The sequence below is a fragment of the Sceloporus undulatus genome, chromosome 2 (genome assembly GCF_019175285.1).
Source record: "Sceloporus undulatus isolate JIND9_A2432 ecotype Alabama chromosome 2, SceUnd_v1.1, whole genome shotgun sequence".
Classification (NCBI taxonomy): Eukaryota; Metazoa; Chordata; class Lepidosauria; order Squamata; family Phrynosomatidae; genus Sceloporus; species Sceloporus undulatus.
Genome location: NC_056523.1, coordinates 139,326,530 through 139,340,928, shown reverse-complemented (window position 1 = coordinate 139,340,928; position 14,399 = coordinate 139,326,530). Strand labels below are relative to the sequence as shown.

The following is a 14,399-nucleotide window of genomic DNA, read 5'->3' as shown; positions in this document are numbered from 1 at the left end:
TAATAATAATAATAATAATAATAATAATAATAATAATAATAATAATAATAGAGCGCTGTTTAAATATCTGAAGGGATCTCATACTGAAGATAGAGAAAAGTTCTTTCCTGAAGCTCCAGAGAACAGGACCCAGAGCAATGAATTCATTAACTGCAGAAAAAGAGATCCACCTGAACACTATGAACTTCCTGACAGTAAGAGCTGTTTGACAATGGAACACACTCCCTTGGAAAATGGTGGAGTCTTCTTCTTTGGAGGTTTTTAAACAAAGGATTGATGGCCATCTGGGGGGTGGGTACTTTGATAATGTATTCCTGAATGGCAGGGGGTTGGACTTGGAAGGCCCTTGAGGTCTCTTCCAACTCTACGATTCTGTGATTCTATCTTCCCCTTAGAGAAGTCACAAAGCCAGTAACCAACAGCAGCTTATGTAATACTTTATATTTTGCCACTTATTGCCATTAAATGCAACTTTTTAAAACCTTCATCAACATGGCTTAGATCTGTTTAAAATGTAAGTTGGAATGTCATTTCCAAGTTAGGGCGACCCTAAGGCAAACCTATTTCCTTGGCAAGATTTGTACAGAGAAGGTTTGTCATTGCTTTCCCCTGAGGCTGAGAGCATATGTCTTACCCAAGGTCACCCAGTTGGTTTAACAGCCCAGCTGGGAATCAGACCTTGATCTCCAGAGTTGTTGTCCAATGCTCACACCACTATGCGATGCTGGCTCAGAAGATCAGAATAATTAGCTTTAATACATTTTAAAACAATGAAGAAAGTCATTCTTGATTATTAAGGATCCTTCAAAATAAAATAGATGCAAGGAGAATAAATACTTCAGCTGACATTTTATTCACAATCATCTTAGGATAACACAATGATTCTTATACTTCATCCACTAAGAACAGGAAAACATGTACTCAAACATTAACCGGCATTCTCTTTAACTCGCTTCTCTTTATTCCTCATTCCATTGCACATGTTTATAGAAAATGGGGTAAGGTGAGCACCCTAGAATGCCAATTTGGAAGCTCCTTTGTCTTTTAATTTCTCATCTATGATTCTCTAAAGGAAATATTGTACAGTACAGCTCTAAAACTTGCATTATGAACTAATTCAAACAAAAATAATTTACACTTATGTGTCTAGAAGTTGCCACATTCACAGTCATTTCTATGGATTATTTTAATCTTCAGGCTCAAACTACAAAGGTTTTGTAGAATGAGGTTTTAAAACACACAAGTTAAAAGTGAGATTTCAATATTTAGGTTTCAGGAATGTTTCAAAGACCAGATGTTTAGCACGCCTCAAAATTAACTACTAGGCTCTCAAAATATATTTTTTCAAGGCTTTTTGGCCAACAGAAATTAGAACACAAATACCTTAAACTTAGTAAATATGAGCTTCCAAAATGTGCAAGATTTACCTGAATGTCCATTTAAAAAACAAACAAACAAGCATGTCCTAACTGGGTCATTTCCCTTCTTGCAGCTACTAAGGAAAGGGTTAACAAAACAACTCTTTCCAGACCTAGAACACTTTACAGAACGAAATCAGAATAATATGATTACTATAATCTGTCTCACACATACACAGCTGGAGTTTGTCTAATCACTCCATTCCAAGACATATTGACAGAGATAACAGGCCAATTTCTTAGAATAAGCTGCTTTTCAAGGTTTACCCTTAGGCTTGCAGCTCCCTCCACTCCTCAAACAAGTCTACATGTTTTGCCAGATCCTTTTGTCTTTGATCAATCTGAAATAGTATATGCTGCCTCACAGAAGTAGGAAGATCAATTGAATACAGTACATTGAAATATCTTATTGGTAATACTGCTACCATTTTAAATGCTAAAGTATTTCAGAGTCTTCTTCCTTAAATCAAATGGACATATATCCCTCCCAGAGTGACCAGCAGTTACACTAAATTCTAATTTTGCATCCAAGCATGAGATCATATTGTATACAATACAATAAAACTGCAGTTTAAGAAAAAAGGCCTAAGCACTGCCTTGTGTAAATGCTTTTAACAAGGGGGTTGTTCAACAGAACCCCAAAAACCAGATAGTGCTATGGTTTCCAAACTTTGCTTCTCCAGGTATTTTCAATGTCAGCTTCCAGAAGCCTCAGCCATTATAGCCAATGTTCAGGGATACTGGGAGTTAAAGTCCAAAACACCTGGAGCATCGAAGTTTGGTGTAGAGAGTATAAAGAGGATTAAAAAAGGATTGTTGTTAGTATGAAAAATGACTTAATTATGATATTTTTAAAAAGACAGTTGAAGAAATTTGTTAAAGCCAATTCCAATGGTATAAGCACCATCCTCATCCTCATCTCCCTCCCTCCCTCTGGATCAAGACAGAAAATGGATTAAAATACAGCAACAGCATGTGCATATTTATCATAAATTTAGTTTGTAATGCATTTAATGGTCATATCCCACGTCTAAGAGAAGATGATCTAAGAAAAAAAATTCTGTTCAATTTTCTATATTTGACACTTTGGAGCTAAAATATAAACTAAGCTATACCTATAAGACAAGTTTTCCGTTTGCTGCTGTCTATGCTGTGATGAAAATTTACTGAATTCAAATTCTGCCTTTCTCCCAATATGGGATTAAAAAGAAATTGCTTTTTTAAAATGAAATTTAATTTCACCAACAGATTTGTGAAGAAGCAAGACAGTATTTCTTGGGTAATATTTTTACTAGAGGGATGTAATTGGCATAGTATTTGTTTTATCCTCCTACAAAAAGAGAACACCTTTCCACAGCTTCCTTTGCAGGTTTTCCTTCAATGCCTCCTTTAATTGACACAACAAGTTAAGTAGTATTCTGAATTAACTGTTTGGTCCTTCTGAAGATAGTCAGAAACTGTGGACATGACTTTCTCTGCTGACCGCTGAGTCTTTAGTTTCTTTGGCCATGAAGAACCTGAGTGCCATCACTGCAAGGACTGTTCTGTCTCCAGATCACAGTGATATAACTATGGCGGGTTATAGACCGCCGCTTTGAGGCGGTCTGCCGCCGCCGCCGCTTGCTCCGTAAGGGAGCCGTCGCAGCCACACCGCGCGGCTCCCTTACGGAGCAAAAAAGAAGCTCCAAAATGGAGCTTCTTTCTGCGGCGCCCTAATGATGTCGCAAGGCGCCGCTGGTGCACTCACGACGTCATTAGCGCCGCGACACATTCGGACGCACAGCATCTGATACGTAAAGATAGCGCCGGCCGTGTGGAACGGCCGGCGCCATATTGTACAGACAGAGTCCGTATTAGACCCAGGGGCGCCTAGAAGAGACGCCCCCTTTTTAAAATGGGACGTCCTGCGGACGTCCCAAGTGGCGGTCTATAACCCGCCTATGTTTCATCAACAATGAGTCCTTTCCAATAAATAAATAAATCACTAGATTGCTCAAATTGTTGCAAAATCAACTTGCAGGTATCCACTTGATTTAGTTTCTGGTCAGTATTCAAACATTTTGACACCCGCTTGGCTGACAGTTTCTGCACATGAACTACAAACTCAATGTACTCCTGTGATACCTCTAGTGTCTCAGCAATTGTTTTTAACTGGGATTTACCAATCTTCCAAAATCAGGTCATGAACACACTCAACGATTTCAAGAGCTGAAACTGTTGAAGGCCTCCCAGACCTTGCTGCGTCTTCGGTCTTGAAATCTCCACACTGAAAGTTGGCACACCACTTCTTCACAGTTATGTTGGGTACTTGTCACTTATTGTTTGCATCATATACACATGGATTTCCTTTGGAGTTTTCTTCTAAAGCAGGGGTTCCCAATCTGGGGATCGATCGACCCTTCCTCAGGGGGTCACCAGATTGGGACTCGCCCCTCCCCCTCCCCCCGCCTCCAAGCGGCCAGGCCTCCTCTGGCCTGCCGCCACCGCCTCCTCCTCCTCCTCCTTGTGGCTGCTGCCACCTTCACACAGGGCTGGAGCTGCCGTTACCGCCTTCTCCCCCTTATCCAATTCCCCCTTCTCCTTCTCCTTCTCCCCCATATGGCTGCCGCCTCCTCCCCCTTCTCCTCCTTTCCTACGAGGCTGCTGCCACCGCTGACAGCACTACTGCTACTGTGGCAGGCCAGAGGAGGCTTGGCCAGTGCTGGAGGAGAAGGCGGCAGAGGCAGGCCAGAGGAGGCCTGGACTGTGCTGGAGAAGGAGGAGGAGGAGGAGAGGTGAAGAAGAGGAGGAGGAGGAGCCTTCACTGGGGTTTGCGGCCGGAGGTCTCACCTCTTCTTCTGGCTGGCGGCCTCCCTGATTGGTTGGGAGGTCGGAAAGAGGTGGGACTTCTGGCCACAAAGGCCGCTGGGACTTGAAGGCACCTGGAAGTCCCATCCCTTTCTGGTCTCCCAACCAATCAGGGGGCCGGGAAGGGGTGGGACTTCTGGCCGCAAAGGCTGCTGGGACTTGTAGGCGGCCGGAAATCCGGCCCCTTCCTGGCCTTCCAGTAAATCAGGGGGGCTGCCAGGCAGGACTTACAGGCGCATGGGGGTCGCGGCTCAACAAAGGTTGGAAACCGCTGTTCTAAAGAAACAAGAACTTCATGATGGCCAGGAGTTCAACATTTGAACATTTCATATTATTTGTTGATATGGTTCTATCAATTATCTGAAAAAAATCAGAAATTAGAGCTATGATGCTGCAACTTGGCAATTTATAATACAAAAGAACATAATTTCAAGCTACAGTAATTATGTTCAGATTCTGGGAAGTGGGTCAGGCCAAGAACTTTTCAGCACCATCTCATAAAATCTGCCACAGATGACAATGCCAAAATCCATTTACCCCTAGCGTAAAATAGTGCTGAGGTTACATGGCTTATTCTTATGAAAGCACATTGCTGGATTTTAATAAGATGGTTGCCAAAACCTAGCAGTGCTCCAAGCAGTTAAATGCAGAGTAGTGTTTCAATGTCTTCATGTCCTCTCTGACATTCTCTGGGAACTTGCTCACTTCCTCCCTCATCACAGAATCAATACTGAGACAATATTAATTGGGGATATAAATATAGCCAATCGTGTTCATTTTTTGCTTCATGTCCAAAAGCAATTGAGACCTAGGGCTATCTACAATATTACAGCAAAGGAAGCTTTCAAAAGAGTCGGTAACAGCTTTCACTAAACAAAATCCATCTGAAATGTAGGTCAATGGGAGCAATGGTCCGATTTTAGCCACAGCCAGGCTGCAGACTGTCTTGACATTTATGATTCACCATAACAGGTCTATGTGTTTTATGGACTTTAGTTAAGATGGGCATATTGTTTTCTAAATCCATCAATGACAGAAAAATAAAAGTGACTACTCTGGAGGGCAAATCAAGGAACAATTCACTCCATGTAAGGGCTGTTTGACAGTGCAACACACTCCCTCAGAGTGTGGTGGAATCTCCCTCCTTGGAGGTCTTTAAACAGAGGCTGGATGGCCATCTGTCGAGGATGCTTTGATTGAGATTTCCTGCATGGCAGGGGGGTTGGACTGGATGTCCTTTGCGGTATCTTCCAACTTTATGATTCTATCATTAAAAACAAGGATACAAGTTATGAGAGCTACAGTTAAGTGCTCTGCCAGAGCAAGCGCTTTCTATCACAAGACGCCTTATTTATCCACAAAGCTCTCATTCACATTCCATTTGCAAACTTTACGGTATATAAACTGATTAAGAGGATGGTGACAAGAAGTAAGATTTAGTATCCATCCTTACATGAGCTTCTTTATCCTAGTTTTATACTTTTATGTTTGTGCACATGCTATCTAGCTTCCAGCTTTCCACTTCCGTCTCTTAGGATCCTTTCTCATGACCTGGAGGCCCTACAGGAGTTACATTAAAGTCTTCCTGTGTGGTGGTCGTCTTGTCATGCAGAGATGCTCCCACTGTGAATCCATCCCCACAACAAGCCAGCACATGCTATCTGGATGAAACAACACTTGGAGGCATTTTTAAACAGCCTACATAGGAAGGCTGCCTCATGAAAAGCACAAATTACATTCAGGATTGGAAATGCATTTATTGCAGAAATTAAGGAAAATTAGAACCGGATCATATAAAGGGAATACTCAGGCAAACCAAACCACTCACTCAGAAGAAAATACAAAGAGGATCACAAATGGTACTAGAATAAGATCCATCAAAGTCTGCAAAGAAACGTTCTGTGGTATGAAAACAAAAAGTCACAACACAATGTTACTTCAGTTGCCCCCAATTCAGTTAGGTTGCAGATGAACTCCCAAGAAATTGTTACACATGTAATAATTACATAAGTTAAGAAAGTTACTTGCCATGTTTCCCAATTGCAATACAGTACTTGATACAAAGCAACTACACTTGCTACTGAAATGGGATACGGAAGGTTATAAAAGATAGCATGGTGAGATGGGCCCAGCATGTTGGACATAGTACAGAATACGAAAAGTGGGAGGAGCTTTGGGGAAGAAATATGAAATATACAATAAATCAAGATTTAAAAGAGAATTCATATAAAATGATCTACAGATGGCATCTCTCACCTCAGAAACTATCTTTGATGTATAAAAAGTCCCAACCTAACTGTTGGAAATGTGCCCACAATCCAGGGACATATTTTCACATATGGTGGGAATGCAAAGTAACCAAAAAATTTTGGATCAAAATATATAATATAATAACAAAAGAACTAGGACTACCTTTAAACTTCCAACCAGAAACAATATTGTTAGGGATGATTAATAGTCAGTTAAGAAGGAATCATGGCAAACTACTATTTCATTTATTAGCCTGTGCTAGAATTGTTTTTGCTAAACACTGGAAATCCAATACAGTCCCAAATATTGATGAATGGCTGTGTAAAGTATATATAACAGCAGAATTTGATGTGATGTCAAAGGGGGGAAAGTGGAAATCGGAAGACAGTGTAAGAAAGGAATGGGAACCAATATATGCCTTTCTAAAGACGAGATGGCAAGGACCACCAGTGATATAAGAAAAGAAGAGAAACTTGACCTGGAGATGAAAAAGGAGATACGATAAGGTCTTCAATGAACAATAAAATGCGGCAAATAGAATGCTGTAAATATTAAGGTTTAAGAGAATTATAGCAAGAGAAATAATACCAAAACGAAACAAGAGGAGAAGAGCAAGAAGTTTACTCACACAATCTTAGCCAAAAGAAGGTATAGATAATGTGTTAAAACAAAGCTATAAGTGATTTATCAAAATAGATATGGAAAATATTTGAGATATGTATAGCAATTACATTGTGTGTTATTTATTTGAATAAGAACAATATAAGTGTAAAGTTAACATTAAGTTATGAAAATAGATGAAACAGTTACATTCTTGAACAAGAACAAGAAGAATTCAGGCAATAGGAAGGTTCGTTATATGTTATATGTGTTTTAGGATAGGAAAGTTGTTGCATGGTATGGGAATTTGGTAATTTGTTGTTGTTGATATTATAGAATCATAGAATCATAGAGTTGGAAGAGACCACTAGGGCCATCCAGTCCAGTTATGTTTGTTTGCTTTTTTGTTCCGTTCTGTGGTTTTGATGTTTGTTGGTATGATGTACTCCATAATATATATATATAAAAACAAAGCAACTACACTAAACTTTTCCATGGAAATTTCAGTTTCTCTTCTCTTGCATTAAAAATATATATAGTAATTTTCATATTCACTTTTTCATAGTACATGTTTGTCATCTTTAGTACTGATATCATTCTAGCCAATTACAAGTTTCTTCTTCCAACATTTACACTAATAATTCAATAGTCTTCAAATAAATAATATATTATTGGTTCTGAATACTGGAATCTAAGACAAGAATAGAGACTTAGATTTGTTAAAATGACATTCTTAACTAATGCATGGCAGCTACCAGGAACTGTCTGACATTTGAATTTCTCAAAAGTAGCCTTCTGGTGGATTATGACTACAGTATGTTGAGAGAGCTTTGACGGTATGAAGAATATCACCCACTATATCATGGCTAAGAACAATTTAAAACTACTGTACTTTCTATCTTGTCTGTTTTTGAGGGATTAGCAATTTTTCTTGATAAAGAGGCATGCCACAATGGAAACAATTTAGTCAAGATCATCTAACAATTCAGATTACTATAAATCTTGATAACAGACATTTCCCAGCCAGGTGGAGAGAATTTTATTCATTTGCTCAGTCTAGTAAGTATCCTTCATGTTGCTCTCTTAAGCATCCATCATGAGTTTTATATCAACCTTCTTATTCTTGTGTGCCTTTGAGTTGTTTCCAACTTATGGTGACTCTAGGGCAAACCTATCAAATGGTTTTCTCAGCAAGATTTGTTCAGAGGAGTTTTTCCTTTGTTTCCACTTTGAAACTGAGTGCAATTTGCCCAAGATAACCCAATGGGTTTCCATGGCTGAGCAAGGATCTGAGCCCTGGTCTCCAGAGCTGAAAACACTACACCACCTTACAATATCAATTTACAATAATTTAATCCTTAAGGGTTTAGTGAAAGTCATGGTTATCTTTCTTGAGTTGGGCAGACTACCATACACCCCAGCTTCTTGCTATAAAACATCTGTTCAAAATCCTGATACCGTGGTGTTCACCTACAAGGCCACGTATACACTCACTCTCTGTATAATACCTTACAATAAATACATTTTAAAAATCCCCTTGGTGCACAAGGCCTTTACTGCAGCTGACTGCTGACTCTATTGTATGTAAACCACTCTCTTTTTGAATGCCATCAGCTCCCTCTTAACCCAAACACAGCTCTTTTAAATATTTCATTTGGCAGCTGGCAGTAGCCAACAATGTCTTCTAGATAAGTGCTGGAGGACAAACTTCATTCTAAGGTTCAAAATGACTCCAGACGAGAACACTGGAGGCCACATGCCATCAGTAAGTGGAGCTGTCACTACCATTTTCACACTCATATGCCCTATCTTGACGTTGTGTGCCTTCAAGTCACTTCTGACTTATGGTGACCTTAAGGTGAACCTATCATAGGGTGTTGGGGGGATGAGAATGTGTGACTTGCCCAAGATCATCCAGTGGGTTTTCATGTCTGAGCAACGAAGCAAACCCTGGTTTCCACAGTTGTAGTCCAACACTCAAACCACTTCACCATGCTGGCTCTCATGCACACATATACGGTAAAAGAAAAAGAAAGGGTATGGGAGATAGAAAAGAACATGAAGGAAAAGGGGGAAGGCCAAGTTAAGACCCCATCATAGCCTGTTTCTGGTCCCAAAGCAGAAACAAAAGCCAAAGGTGCCTGTTCTAGGGGATTGTGCAGAGAAAAAATTGTGAATTGCTGGCCTACATGTACTGGTTCTTTTCTTTTCACAGTTTCACTATATTGTGAACAATAAAGGTATCAGGGTAATCTAGCAAACTGTGAACAGTTTTGCTGCATGCTTTGTCCCCAAATCATTCTGTCTCTGTTCAAACCTCTCTCATTTCATTCTCCTACTTTCCCCACAACTCCAAGACACCTAAGAGACAATTATATGAATAATACAAATCCCAAGCTAGGGCCTTTGATTGGAAAACTACTATAGTTTGATAAAGCATACTCATTTGTTGCAGAGTAAATATTTGTAAGTCACACAATATTTAACCGGCCTTTCAAAAGTGTCTAAGCAATATGGAAATGAAACAATGCTTTATTAAGACATTACAAAAGAAATTGTTAATGCCCAGTTTCTGGTTTTAAGAGACAAATGTCATTCCTTCCCTCACACACCAATATTAGTACTACTTAGGGAAAGACCACAAAAGCTTATTCATGAAGGGGTTACATTTTGGTGGCACAGCTGGAGAAACAGAACATAGAACCGTATTGCCAGTACCTCAGAGGACAGGACCAGAATGTAAAACAACCTTATCAGACTGGAGAGCAAGGCCAAAATTAACAAAATGAATTTCAGTAGGGAGAAATGTAAGGTACTACACTTAGACAGAAAAAATGAAATGCACAGATGTAGGATGGGGACACCTGGCTGAACAACAGTGCACATGAAGGGATCCAGGAGTCTCAGTAGATCACAAGATGAACATAAGCCACCAGTGTGATGCCGTAGCTTAAAAAAGTGTGATTCGCTGCATCAATAGAAGTACAGTGTCTAGATCGAGAGAAGTGATAGTACCGCTCTATTCTGCTTTGGTCAGATCTCACCTGGAATACTGTGTCCAGTTCTGGGCACCACAATTCAAAAAGACTATTGACAAGCTTACACATGTCCAGAGGAAGGTGATCATAAGGTGAAAGGTCTGGAAACCATGGTCTATAGGAGCATCTTAGGGAGCACGGTATATTTAGTGTGCAGAAGAAATGGTTAAGAGGTGACATGACAGCCCTGTATAAGTATTTGAAGGGGTGTCATATTGAAGAAAGAGCAAGTTTGTTTTCTAGTGCTCCAGAGACTGGGACATGGAGTGATGCATTCAACATACAGGAAAAGTGATTCCATTTAAATATTAGGAAAACTCTGTTACAGTAAGAGCTGTTTGGCAGTGAAATATACTGCTCAGAGTGCGGTGGAGTCTCTTTCTTTGAAGATTTTTACACAGAGGCTGGATGGCCATCTGTCGGGAGTACTTTGCATCTTCCTGCATGGCAGGTGGTTGGACTGGATGGCCCTTGTAGTCTCTTCCACAGAGTATCATGTCCCTGTTCCCATTCTACTTTTCTATTACTTCTCAAGAAGGCCAGTGGGTTCTTAAAAGGACTTGCTTAGACCATCAGTCATAAGAGCTGGCTGGGATTCTTGTGCCTACCACCCAACCTGGACGATGTTTATCTTGTCAGTTTGTGAACAGGCTGGGCAATTAAGTCACACATGCCATCAAAGGCAGCTGCCTCCTGATTTTCTGCCATTGTGTAAACCAGTGAGAGAAGAGGCATCAATAGGTTTCAAGGAATAATGGCCCTTGTTAGTACTATTTTGTTGTTAAATGTGCCTTCAAGTCAACTCAGATTTAAGGGAGATTATCATACCTGAGGCTTTCCATATTTAAATCGCAGGTAAAATGTCCGTTGTGAAGAAATGGCTGCTCCACTAATGCTTTGACAATGGGAGAGCAGAGTGGACACTTCAGTGATGCTTCAGAAGCGCGACTGGCTATCACACCTCCATGCTTCTGGAGCATTTTATTGGCGATTTAAGCATGGTAAGCCTCAGGTGTGATAATCTCCAAGGTGACCATATCATAGTTTGCCTGGCAAGATTTATTCAGGGCATAAATTCTTCTAAATATGAATTCCTCTGATTACAGCTCAGAACACTTCTGTAGTATTTTTATTTTATTTTATTTATTATATGTTGTTGTGTGCCTTCTGAAGAACCAAAACTGACTCACCAAAGGTCACCTAGAGGGTTTCCATGGTCAAGCGGGGAATCAAACCCTTATCTCCAGAGCCCTAGTTCCACACTCAAACCACTACACTACTTAATTAAGAACCCACAGGACAGGAACCTACCCCTTAAGGGCTTAGATCTAAAAATGAGAACCCCAAAAGTAAAGAGAATGGAGACATAGATAAGCAGGTGACAAATGTGTGATTATTTCCTTTATAAGATCTCTGGCTTACTTACAGTAAGACACAGGGATATTGATTAGACCTAGTTTTTCTTCTTGCTTCCTGACAGCTATAGGAACTGTAGTTTGTGGTGGTGCCAGAACTTCCAGGAGAGGCAACTGGGGGGGGGAGGCACTCTGGAAAGTCTAGAGAGTATGAGGTTTGCAAAAATAGACTTGGGGCTGCATTTTGTCCACCTCTGCCACAAACTAACTTATCTCTTACTCTGATGTCATGCACTTTAGCCTTAAAGCTGGTGAGTCATACAAGTAACTGGTATTAATCTTGAACAGTGATTCCCAAACTCTGGCCTTCCAGGTGTTTTAGACTTTAGCTCCCTGAATCCCAGGCCACTGGCCAAGATGGCAGAGGCTTCTGGAAGCTGAAGTACAAAACACCTGGATGGCCAGAGTTTGGGAATCACTGATCAAGATAAGAGATCATATGCATTTTTGAACATGTTTACAGTGGGCATTCCTTGCCATCCATGCATGGCAAGCACCACCATTGGGGTCAAAAGTCTCTTGCCTCCTCCTTCCCTCCTTCCAACCTCCTTCCTTACATTCTTTCTTTTTGCCCCAGCTTGACTTTGGGGGTGGAGTCTGCTGCCCAGACAGCTGAGGCTAGGACCGCTTGAATTTCAGAGACCCCTCCCCAGGCCTAGCACCCAGAATGGAACCTCTGGTGGCGTGGCCACATTGCTGTACCGGCATTAAGAAGAATGGGACTTGAGCATCCATGAATTTTGGTATCCGGGGGGGGGGGGGGAGCCCGAAAAGGATCCCCCATGGATACCGAGGGCCCACTATATAATGTTGCTGGTGGTGCCTTCAAGTCATTTCGAACTTATGGCAACCCTATAATGGGGTTTTCTTGGCAAGTTTCTTCAGAGAGGGTTCCCCACTACCATCCTCCTGAGGCTGAGAAAGTACAACTCACTCAGTGGATTTACATGGCCAAGCCAGAATTTGAACCCTGGTCTCTAGAATCATAGTCCAACACTCAAACAACTATAATACATTTATAATGTACATTTTTATTCAAACATTCAAAGTAGTCAACAAAAGCCTACAAAAAGTAGTACACATACATACAGTGGTCCCTTGCCTTATGCGGGGGAATGTTCCGACCGTGCTGCGTAAGGCAAATCCTTGAGCCCAGTTGAGAATAATGGGTCTTGTGCTCGCGGAATGCATGCGCCATTCAGGAAAAAGCTGCATAAAAGGCGCCCGCATATCACATGGGCACACTGTACTTTCTCCTCTATCTACTTTTCACATGTACACATTCTCACTGAATGAATTCACATTAAAGGTACAATTACACATCTGGAGCCCTATAAATGTTGTTGTCCTTGTTTGCCTTCAAGTAGTTTCTGATTTATGTGACCCCTTAGGCAAACCTATCGCAGGGTTTTCTTGGAAGAATTTGTTCTGAGGGGCCTTGTCTTTGCCTTCATCCAAGGCTGAAGGTGTGACCTGCCTAAGGTCCCTTAAAGAGTTCTCTATGGCCAAGTGGGGATTTGAAACCTGGTTTCCTAATCCAGTGTGTAAACCACTGTATCATGTGTGGTATACCAGGCCTTAAATCAGAATGTCCAAGCTGTCACAGAGAGAGTTAAAGGCTATTGACTTGGTTTGTATTACCATATTAAGATGTGAACACCAAGCTCATCTCCAAATTTTATGCTTTTAAAATTAATTTTTACAAGTTAATAAGTGTGAAGATAGACTGAGAATCTAAATTAAACATAAATTAATGAAATATGTTATCAACAAACATCATGAAGGCAGCCCCAAGTGAGAGCTAATTAATTTCATGTCGCCAGCCAAATGCCAAATGCTAAAGGGGAAAATTATTGTTGATATTTTAGCATATCTAATGTCCTTATGGTAGTCTACTACTTGACTAGCCAACAGTCAAAATGCATCTTCCTTCATATTCTGAACAGCTTTGAAGATGTAGATGCATATTAATACCAGTCTTTCAAGTGAAAAAAAAAAGCATAGGACAAAATTATTTAAAAGATACATCAAGGCTACAACAGGAATCTAGTTTAATATATTATTCATGAAGAATCTTATCTTAAATTTAAATGAAGGTACTACAGATTAGTTTTTAGACCCTTAAAGCTAAAATTCTAGCAGAGGTTTAGCCCACATGAACTTTCTACATTTCGCCCCTAGACCCAAGTGTCCTGTGCAAAATACAATTTTCACCTCAACGCTAACATATATCTAGTCAATAATTCCAGCATGCTATCTGAGCTCTTTTGAATTTGATTATTGTTTCACTATTAGCCTCTCTCACTCTGCTTCGATTTTATTGATCTGCTGTATTTTAATTCTTTACTTTTTAATCAGTCCTGACTTTTTGACTTCAGAGCTATACTAAGAGTATTGTTAAACTTAAGGCTGTTACAGTTGTTGCTATCATTGTGTTAGACACTGCTTGGGCGGTATGAAGCGGTATATAAATGAAGCTTGTTTGTTTTTGTTTGTTTAATGTCCACATGCGCTATGACTTTCAAAACTGTTAAATGCTAATGATCATCAACACCCTGGTGTCCAGTAGATGCTTCTGGCAAAACCCTATGGTAAATTGTTCTTGCACTGTAATAGGCAATGGGAATAATAATAATAATAATAATAATAGGATTTATTTATATCCCGCCCAATCACTGGGAATCCAGGTGGCTTACAACAGTAGGGAAATACAAAGCAATAGCAATAAACAATAACAATAAAATAATAAACAAATGTATTATAGCAATACATAGCAAAAACATTATTATTATTATTATTATTATTATTATTATTATTATTATTAGGAATAT

General features: G+C 40.1%; 1 protein-coding gene across 2 annotated transcripts in view; it reads right to left on the bottom strand.

The window, feature by feature from the left end:
* The window catches only part of GRB2 (growth factor receptor bound protein 2), a 75,015-nt gene that overhangs the window by 26,217 nt on the left and 34,399 nt on the right, over window positions 1-14,399 (bottom strand). The window lies entirely within an intron of this gene.